At 36.0% G+C, this 8889-nt stretch overlaps 1 long non-coding RNA gene across 2 annotated transcripts; it reads right to left on the reverse strand.

Annotated features, from left to right (window-relative positions):
- Window positions 1-2509: 2509 nt before the first annotated feature.
- On the reverse strand, window positions 2510-8551 carry LOC306653996. 2 transcript variants are annotated; one of them, XR_013761850.1, is made up of 2 exons: window positions 8491-8551; window positions 2510-2758 (listed from the first exon to the last, which is right to left on the reverse strand). It is a non-coding gene; the product is annotated as an uncharacterized lncRNA (long non-coding RNA). The 2 variants fall into 2 exon arrangements; XR_013761851.1 differs by lacking the exon at window positions 8491-8551 and adding an exon at window positions 4651-4926.
- Window positions 8552-8889: the final 338 nt, after the last annotated feature.

Genomic DNA, 8889 nt, shown 5'->3' on the forward strand with positions numbered 1-8889 from the left:
ATGCCAACAAAACAAAATGCAGGTTATAATTTCATTGCAATAGAAATTCCATTTTTTTTAGTACTTTAAACATTTTGCTTTCAGTTCAGGTGGCAAAGTTGTTTATTTAAAACTAACCTAGAGAGACTCCTGTGTGCCAAGCACCACACTGGGTGCAAAGGAAATAATATCAAATATAAGTGGTAAATGGCTCCTTCTCTCAGAGAATTTCTAATCTCAAATAGAGAGATACATAAATGTTATACTGTGGTATGATAGAGGTATAAGCAGGGTGCTACACATGTAGACAAAAAGGGTGGGCCAGATCAGAGAAAGACTTTCAAAGGAGATCATCACCTATATTATCTTAGATATTTAAGAACCCATCAGAGTCAACTAAGCCAAAGGTTGGTAGGGCGAGAGGCAGGGAAGATGCATTTTAAGGTGAGGGGGCAGCATATGCAAAGACATGAAGCTAAGAGAAAGTTTGACTTGTTCAGGGAACTGCAAGCACATATAATTACCACAGTGTGGAGTTAGTAAGTGAAGGGGTGGGAGTTACGGATTCTGAAGTTAAGGCAGGAGTGGCCTGGGATATAAGCAAGAGGCTTGTTGACAAAGAATGCTAGAGACCCCAAAGAAGGCTGGAGACCTTATAAGACTACATGTTTAGTAAAAGGGCTTGACTATAATTCTGAAATTGGCCTCAATTCTGAAATCACACTCGGATTCCAATGTTTAGTATACGTTACCATTTACCAGCCTTATGACATAAGTAAACTGCTTAAAACTATCTGAGTTTCAGGTTTTTAAAAATTTGAATGTAGGGAGATGAATTCCTACTTTGAAAGGTTGTTGTGGAGATAAAAAGAGAAAACAAATGCACAGTGCCTGCCACACAGTAGGTGATCAAGAAATGGTAACTGTTGGGCTGAGATTGTGGCTCAGTAGTAGAACACTAGCCTAGCATGTGTGAAGTACTGGCTTTGATCCTCAGCACCACATTAAAAATATACATATATCTAAAATAAAGATATTGTGTCCATCTACAACTAAAAATTTTTTAAAAAGAAATAGTAATTGTCATGTTAATTATTTTAATATCTTGAGTGTTTTCAGTTTGTTTTTAAAACTTTGTTATTGAAGTATAACATACAGAAAAGTGCACAAATCATAACTGAAGAGTTCTATGAAGTATCAAGTGAACACTTCCCATGTTAAGTAAAATGTTATCATCTCTGAAGCCCTATTGTACCTCTTCCCATTCACTGCCTTGTACCTAAAAGTAATTACTATCCTGACTTTTCATGTCAAATTAATTATGCCTGCTTTTAAACTTCATAAATAGTATCATATGGTATATCTTTTTTCAAATGTATGGTTGTTATCACTCAATATAATGTTTATAGGATTCACCTGTTACTGCGTGTAGCTATAGTTCATTAATTTATATTGCTATGTATATATTCAGTTGTGCAAATATTCCACAATTTAGAATTTCACTTTATTATTGATGGACATTTGGGCTAGTTGAAGAGTTTTTTGCCATTATGAATAATAAGCATAATGAATATGAATGTTCTTGTATATATTTCTTGTGCATATGCATGCATTTCTGCTTGGGTGCATCTGTAGATGTAAAACTGCCACATTATAGAGCTAATATAATGATTATTGCCAAAGAATTTTCCATGGATTGCATCAGATCACACAACAACAAGGAGTGGAGGAGAGTCATGGTTTATCTGCATTCTTAAAAAAAAAAAAGGAGTACATGTTATCAACACAGCTTATCATTGATGATGTTAATCTTAATAACCTGGCTGAGCTAATGTTTATTGGGTTTCTCCATTGTAAAGCTATTCCCCCACTTTCATATTCCTTGGAAGGAAGTCATGATACACAGCCCATACTTCAGGGGTAGGGAGTATCTACAGAAATTATTTGGAATTCTCTATAGGAGATGTGTCTGTTCTCTCCCATTTCTTTATTCATTCTCTCATTCAACCATTTATTTATGAGTATAGACTCATAGTTATTTATTATGTAGTCTGGATTATAATACTCCTTTATTTTGCTGCTCAAATTATTCCAGCTTTGGTGGTCACTGAAAGTTTCTCCAGTTGGCTCCCTGACTGACATAGCCCCAATCATTTTGACATTTGTGTGTGTGTGTGTGTGTGTGTGTGTGCGCGCGCACGCGCGCGCTGGGGATCGAACCCAGGGCCTTATGCTTACAAGGCAAGCACTCTACCAACTGAGCTATCTCCCCAGCCCCTCATTTTGACATTTTAAAATTAGCACTTAATTTTTTTGTGACACAAGATGCTCCAGGCTTATATCCAGATGCATATTTCCTGCTCTAGTTCACCAGTCATTTTTTCCAAGAAGTTCTGGTTCCTTTTAGGAGAAACCAAGATCTGGGCACTAGGTGTGCACTCACTCTAATTATTTTTCTGGTCAAATAACTGCTAACAAAGAATTTCACTTTGGCTATTCTGATGTGAACTGGAAACTTCAACAGAAGAACTCAACTCTAGGGACAACAATCCCCCAAATTACATTTATTTTCAAAGAACATTTAAGTCTCAGCAAAGAAAATATGCAAAGATTTTTTCATTATTAGACAAACTATCAGGCTTTCTGTGAACCAACACAACACAGTTACAACAGAACTGGATGAGTCTTAAAATAAAAGAGTCATTTGTCGGGGGTCATCAGGGAGAATACTGATAGTATCTTCAGCTTTGCCACATAACAGACACAGCATGGTGTATTCCTAGAACAAGACAAAGTGCATAATTACTTGAGGGACAGGGAGGAAAGTGCTTCATAACTGATTCTGTTCAGTAAAGCTCTTCTCTACAAATTATCATGGATATTTTTCTGTACATTTGATTAATTTCTTCAATACCTATTAACAATGTCTTATGTTAATTCTACATATCCCTAGAGCCTTTTGTTTACATAAACTGAATACATGCTAATGCTCTTATCTTAGTCCCTAAGTACATATTCTGTTCTGAGAGCTGTTCTCTTCTAGGATATTTAATATTAATATGCAACAGGAAACAGTAGGAAAGGAGAAAATTCCCAAACTGAAACAACTATTTTAATCTACTCTAGGAAAAGAAACGATTGTGTTAAAGTCACTAGTATGTTGTGCCTCATACATAAACACCTAATTGCCTAGAATTTCATTTTTTTAAGGAGTTTCATGTTTCTTAGGCTTCATAAATATCCCGATGTGACAGCAATGAGCTTCAGAAAAATCATTAGGCAGAGTCTCGTTTTTGAGCTGGCTCTTTCTAGACTATTTAATACAATCATAAACAAGAGACATACTTCTTTTTAAACTTTTAGCTTAAAAACCTTTTTATCTTCTTAAGGAAAACAAACATTGGTCTATATTAAATCTATTAGTATTTCCACAACTGATGTTGAGATTGCTAGTTATGTGGAGATTGGTGAGCAAGGCAGTGTGTGTTTCTTGAGTCTGAACAGTCATTAGAGAGGGTCACAGAAGCGAACACTGGCAATGGCACAAAGCCCCAGAAGCAGGCAACTGCCTTTCCATTTCCTACAGTGAGTTCAAGGAAGGAGCTTAGTTGTGGCTCTAGAAAGACTGCTCCTTAAAGATCACACAATTTTGTTCGTTTTGATCAATCTACAACAATCTACATTCATCTATCTATCATCTATCTATCTATCTATATCTATCTATCTATCTATCTATCTATCTATCATGCTAAGGATCAAACCCAGGAAGTCCTGCAAATGTTCTACTACTGAGACACACATCCAGCCCTCACACTTAATTTTAAATTCTACCCTATACTCGAGAGTAGAAATACATGGAGGCTACATCTCAGAGAATAAATACAAGTCTCATGAATTTAAAATAAAATAAAAATCTATCTTTTCCAAGGCCTTTTATTGCTCTCAAATACATCTACTGCTGTAATCCACCAGACATTACTAGCAGGATGTCAACCTCTCAATGGAAATGAAGAAGAAAAAAGCAATAGAGTCAAAAAAGGAAAAGAGGTGATACGAGACAAGTATTTGAGTTTTCAACCAGTTTTTCCTTTATCAAGTTTATATATGCTCTGCAATGTGTTAGGTGCATTGGCAAATAAGAAAGAAGGCAAGGACAAAGTGTGACCTTATAAAACTTCAAATCTAACTTGGAAGAAAAAGAAAAAAAAAATACATTATATCATCTGGCAAGATTATTAAATCAGTGAGACTGATTACACCTATAATCTTTACTGCATAGGTGGTCTGGAATCCAAACTTCATTAAGCCAGCTGTCTGGAATTCAAAAGTAGTTTCCCACAGAAGTGATGTTATTTATGTATATGGCAGTTAGGTTCCCAGGAAAATCTGCAAGTCTTAAATTTATATTGTACAAGTGCTTATAGGATGTAACCATCTATAGTAGTGTTTCTGTGGGAAAGTATGTCTAGAATTCTAACTTGGGAATCTGGGAACACAGTTCCCTGGGCTTCCAGGAATATGATGGGATTAGGATACCTTTTACCAAAACTGGCCATATAGGGAGAATAAAACTTGCCCCTGCCAGGTCATTCATGGGGACCCTCAAGGGTTCCATTTGGGCAGGACCTAGGGGTAGAGATTTGGGAGGAGGGATGAAATGGGTGGAATCACCTTTGGGGTAAGATGCGATCTTTTTTTTTTTTTGGGGGGGGGGTCCCTTGATCCCTATTTTTCTCCATTAATTCTGACTCCATGTCTTCTCCTCTGGCCCACTGAGGAATAGAAAGCAGTTTCATAGGAGTTCTTCTCTTGTTCCTTGAGGTAAACGAATAGTCCATTTAAAGGTTTTTTGCCAAGGGATTTTGAAAAATAAAGATATCTGTAACCATTTGTATATTTTTCTGTTTGAACTCTAAATCTGTCTCCACCTTACCCACTAGGTTGGCCATCAGAAAATCTTACCTTGTTCAGTAAATGTATTAGGTATTTTAAAAACAGAATTTTTTTCTTCTTTCATGGCATTGGGGATTGAACCCAGGGCCTTGTGCATGCTAGGCAAGCACTACCACTAAGCTATATGACCAGCCTTTTTTTAAAATTTGTATTTGAGACAGTGTTTCACTAAGGTGCCCAGGTGGCCTTGAACTTGGGATCCTCCTGTCTCAGCCTCCCAAGTAGCTGGGATAACAGGCTGCATTACAAGTGTGACAAAAACAGAATTCTTATTTCTTAGAGATTTATATGAAATATTACAGAAGTAGTGGTACATTTGGGAATTACTTCAAAATAATCTTGTGGGGAGATGTGGTAACAGTGAATTTAAACAAAGCAACTTAAAGCTGGGCAGTGGAGTTACTTATTTTTAAATTTCCTGCAGACATTAGAATAAAATAAAAGGGTGGAGATGAGGATAAATAAGTCATGGTAGCCGAGTTCCTGTAATCATCAGGATGATATAGAAGTCTCGGAGAGGCTATTTACTTGATTCAGAGCCTGATGAAGTACAAGGAAAGTTCAGAAAAGGGAGAAAGGAACATAGACTATACCATCAAGAGCAAGAAAGAGACAGAATTTAACTTTCACTAGAAAGAGATAAGATTTAACTGGCCTAAAGACAGAAAAGGAACAATTCAAATAAGGCAAATGCATAAATAAGGACAGTGATACAGAAAATAGCAAGCAGACCACATATGTAGTAAGAGGGAAAGAAACCACAGTTGGAGATTAGCTAGATGGGGAGTGTGGGATGAGATGTTCAAGAAAGATCAATTCCTTTACATTATGTAGAACTACAGTTTGGGGGCTGCAGCAGTAACTTGGGTTTGAGTAGGTATGGTCATTGACATGGAAGATAGAGGTTAAGTAGTCTACTCAGAAACAAAAGAAGAAAGGAGGGCAGGTAGAGTGGTTAGGCTTGACGAAGGAGATCTGGAAGATATCTAAGATTGAGTGCATGTGTGCTCACTATAGGAGGGAGTATAGTGAAAGTTCATGGCTAGAGACCAAAGCTAAAAGGTATCAGGTAAATAGGAAAGGAAATGAGAAAAAAAGCAAAGGAGCAGTTAAAAATGATTTAACAGAGAGAAGAAAATGTCAAGTACTATTGACCCCCAGGGAAGAAAGACTTCAAAAAGACAACAATGGTTAACAAATCCAGATCCAGAAGAGATGTTAAAAGAGTTAAGAACAAAGGCAAAAATCACAGGACTTGGTTAGACTATAGGAAACCTATAGGACAGTAGTTTTATAAAAAAAATGAAAATCAGTTTGTAGGTATTTAAGAGGAATATAGGAAATAAGGAAAGCAGTTTAAAGACCTATTCAAGTAAAAAAGAAAAGGAAGGAAAGAAATGATTACAGGATGAATCATAGAGGTAGTAGAGTGAGATAAAAGAATTTAAGTTTATTTTTAACAAATAAAGAAGAACTAAGTGTGTTTAATGTGAAAAAAAAAAATTAAATCCCATGGGGAAAAAAGAAGATGCTAGAAAGATACAACGTGATTCCTGAGGAAATGAAATAGAGTATCATTAGAGAGGAGAAAATAAAAATCTTCCTCTCTGACAGAAGGGAGGGAAGAGTCTAAAGTTGGGACATTGCTACATACGTTGTAGGCAAGGAACAGTCATGGGAAATAAAAGGAAGATGGGTCAGGCCAGGGAGAACCCTGGAATGAGACGCTTAGATTATTAATACTGTAGCTAAAGTTGAGGCATGGGAAGTCAAAAATCCTCTAATGGCCAAGTACAGAATATGGGTTGGGGGAGAGTAGCTGTTGGGAGAGAAATCTGCAGATAGTCTATTTTAAAAATAAAAATAAAGAGTTCTTCTGAGAGCACGTCACCATATGTAGGCACTGAGACTACAAGCTATCTTCCTTTGCCTTTTTCTGGGACAGCTTTGTAAATAGCTGCATTTAGTCATAAAGGAAAATCAGACTCTGGTCTCATGACATTGATTTAAAGGGCTGTGTTAGGACATAAACAGACAATCTCATTATCTATTCAGGGGCTCTGTAAAGCTCATAGGAGTTTTTGGAAAACAACTAGAAGCACCCTCCTTTCCTCCTATAAAATGATACAGCTGTTTCTTTAAGCCCATGATATGTTTTCTTAATTTGGCTGCTACAGTGAGATCTTCATTTTGCCCTAAGTCACACATATCTTATAAATATTTTAAGGCATAATTTTTGGAGGTTGAAGAGTTATAGTCAAGTATATTTAGAGTAACTACAAATATCAGATTATGACAGGTGACTAAGTAGTTCCCCCCATTTAAAACAAGAGTAAATGAGGGCTCGGGTTGTGGCTCAGTGGTAGAGTGTTTGTCTACTACACATGAGGCACTGGGTTTGATCCCTAGCACCACATAAAAAAACTAAGTAAACAAAATAAGGATATTGTATCCATTACAAATTAAAAAAAAAAAGTGAATGAGAGCATTTATACTGTTTTTTGATTCTATAATGGAAGGTTGTATGTGTGTATGTGTGTTTTATTAAAGTACTACTCAAATGTAAAGGACTTTAAAAAAATTCCCTTGACAACTAAAAGTTCTGATATTTATATCCTAGGGATAAGCATGTAGCTCATACAAAATAAGTAACTCAACCCGAAGGCTTCAAATAGAGGCATGAGGAACAATCAAAGGTTCTAGTTTGTCCTAAGTCTCCCAGATCCAGTTTTTCTTTCTATCAGACTTGTGAATCTTCAGCAACTTCAGCCCTGCACTGTTGGTCATGAACTCCACAGAATTCCTCACATGCTGTCACAATTGCAAGAAAATTATGCTCATAATAAATCTCTTATTCTCTAGTGATTCACTTTTCTCCTTCCCATCTTGATATAACAATTTATAACTTTACTTAACAAATGATATTAGAATTTCTTACCATGTCTAATTTTACAGCATTGCTCAACTGTATCTACCAACTAGGGAAAACAAAAAATAACCTCCTTATGGAATTTCCATGCTCAGCATTAGAGTTGAGGTGAGCAATTAGAGATGAGGTGAATAGACCAATACTTAAAGCCAATAAGTGTGCCATTGCATAGTGGCAGAGAAAAGGGAAAAACAATAGTAAATTCATAAGAAATCATAGTAGGCTACTCTTTTTTTTTTTTTTTTTTGGTTGTCGATGGACCTTTATTTTATTCATTATTTATATGCAGTGCTGAGGATCAAACCTCAAACCTAGTGCCTCACACATGCTAGGCAAGTGCTCTACCACTGAGCCACAACCCCAGCCCCCATAATGAGTTACTCCTTATAAATAAAAATGACAGGACTAAGCTCTCATTTGTAAGGCACACATTTTGATTTGCTACTCTCATGAAACAGGTTTGCACAGATCCACCTGTATTTAGTTTCTCTTTCAATTTGCACAGGGAGAAGAGAGGGATGGTCTATTAACAGTTGTTAGAACGTCATTTATAAAAACTATATATTATCAAAGGTATTTTTAATATCTGCCTCTCCCCCAATAATATAGCCCTAAATTTATACATTTACCTGAATTCGTCCATGATACTGAATGTATACTCATGTCTGGCAACTACGTGATGACAATTCTACACAGATCTGCCAAAAATAAAGAGAGACTTATGTAATTAAATATTAGAAAGTTTCTTAAAATAGTAAATTTCTATTCTTAGCATGATATTGCTTAAAAAAGAATATTAACTCTAGCATATGTACACACAGCATGGCAGGAAACCCATTATTAGATCCAGAATCTGTCATGTAGCAACACTATATAACTGGGGTCTAAAACTCAGAGGTTTGCTGTACATCTATTAATTCCCATTGAAAGTTGTCTAAGATAATCAATTAACATATTACTTAGATGTGTTTTTTAAGTTAGCTGGGTCTATCTAACTATGTAAAAGTTTTTAGTCTCAGAAATGACAG

Source organism: Sciurus vulgaris (assembly GCF_902686455.1).
Source record: "Sciurus vulgaris genome assembly, chromosome: 2".
NCBI lineage: Eukaryota > Metazoa > Chordata > Mammalia > Rodentia > Sciuridae > Sciurus > Sciurus vulgaris.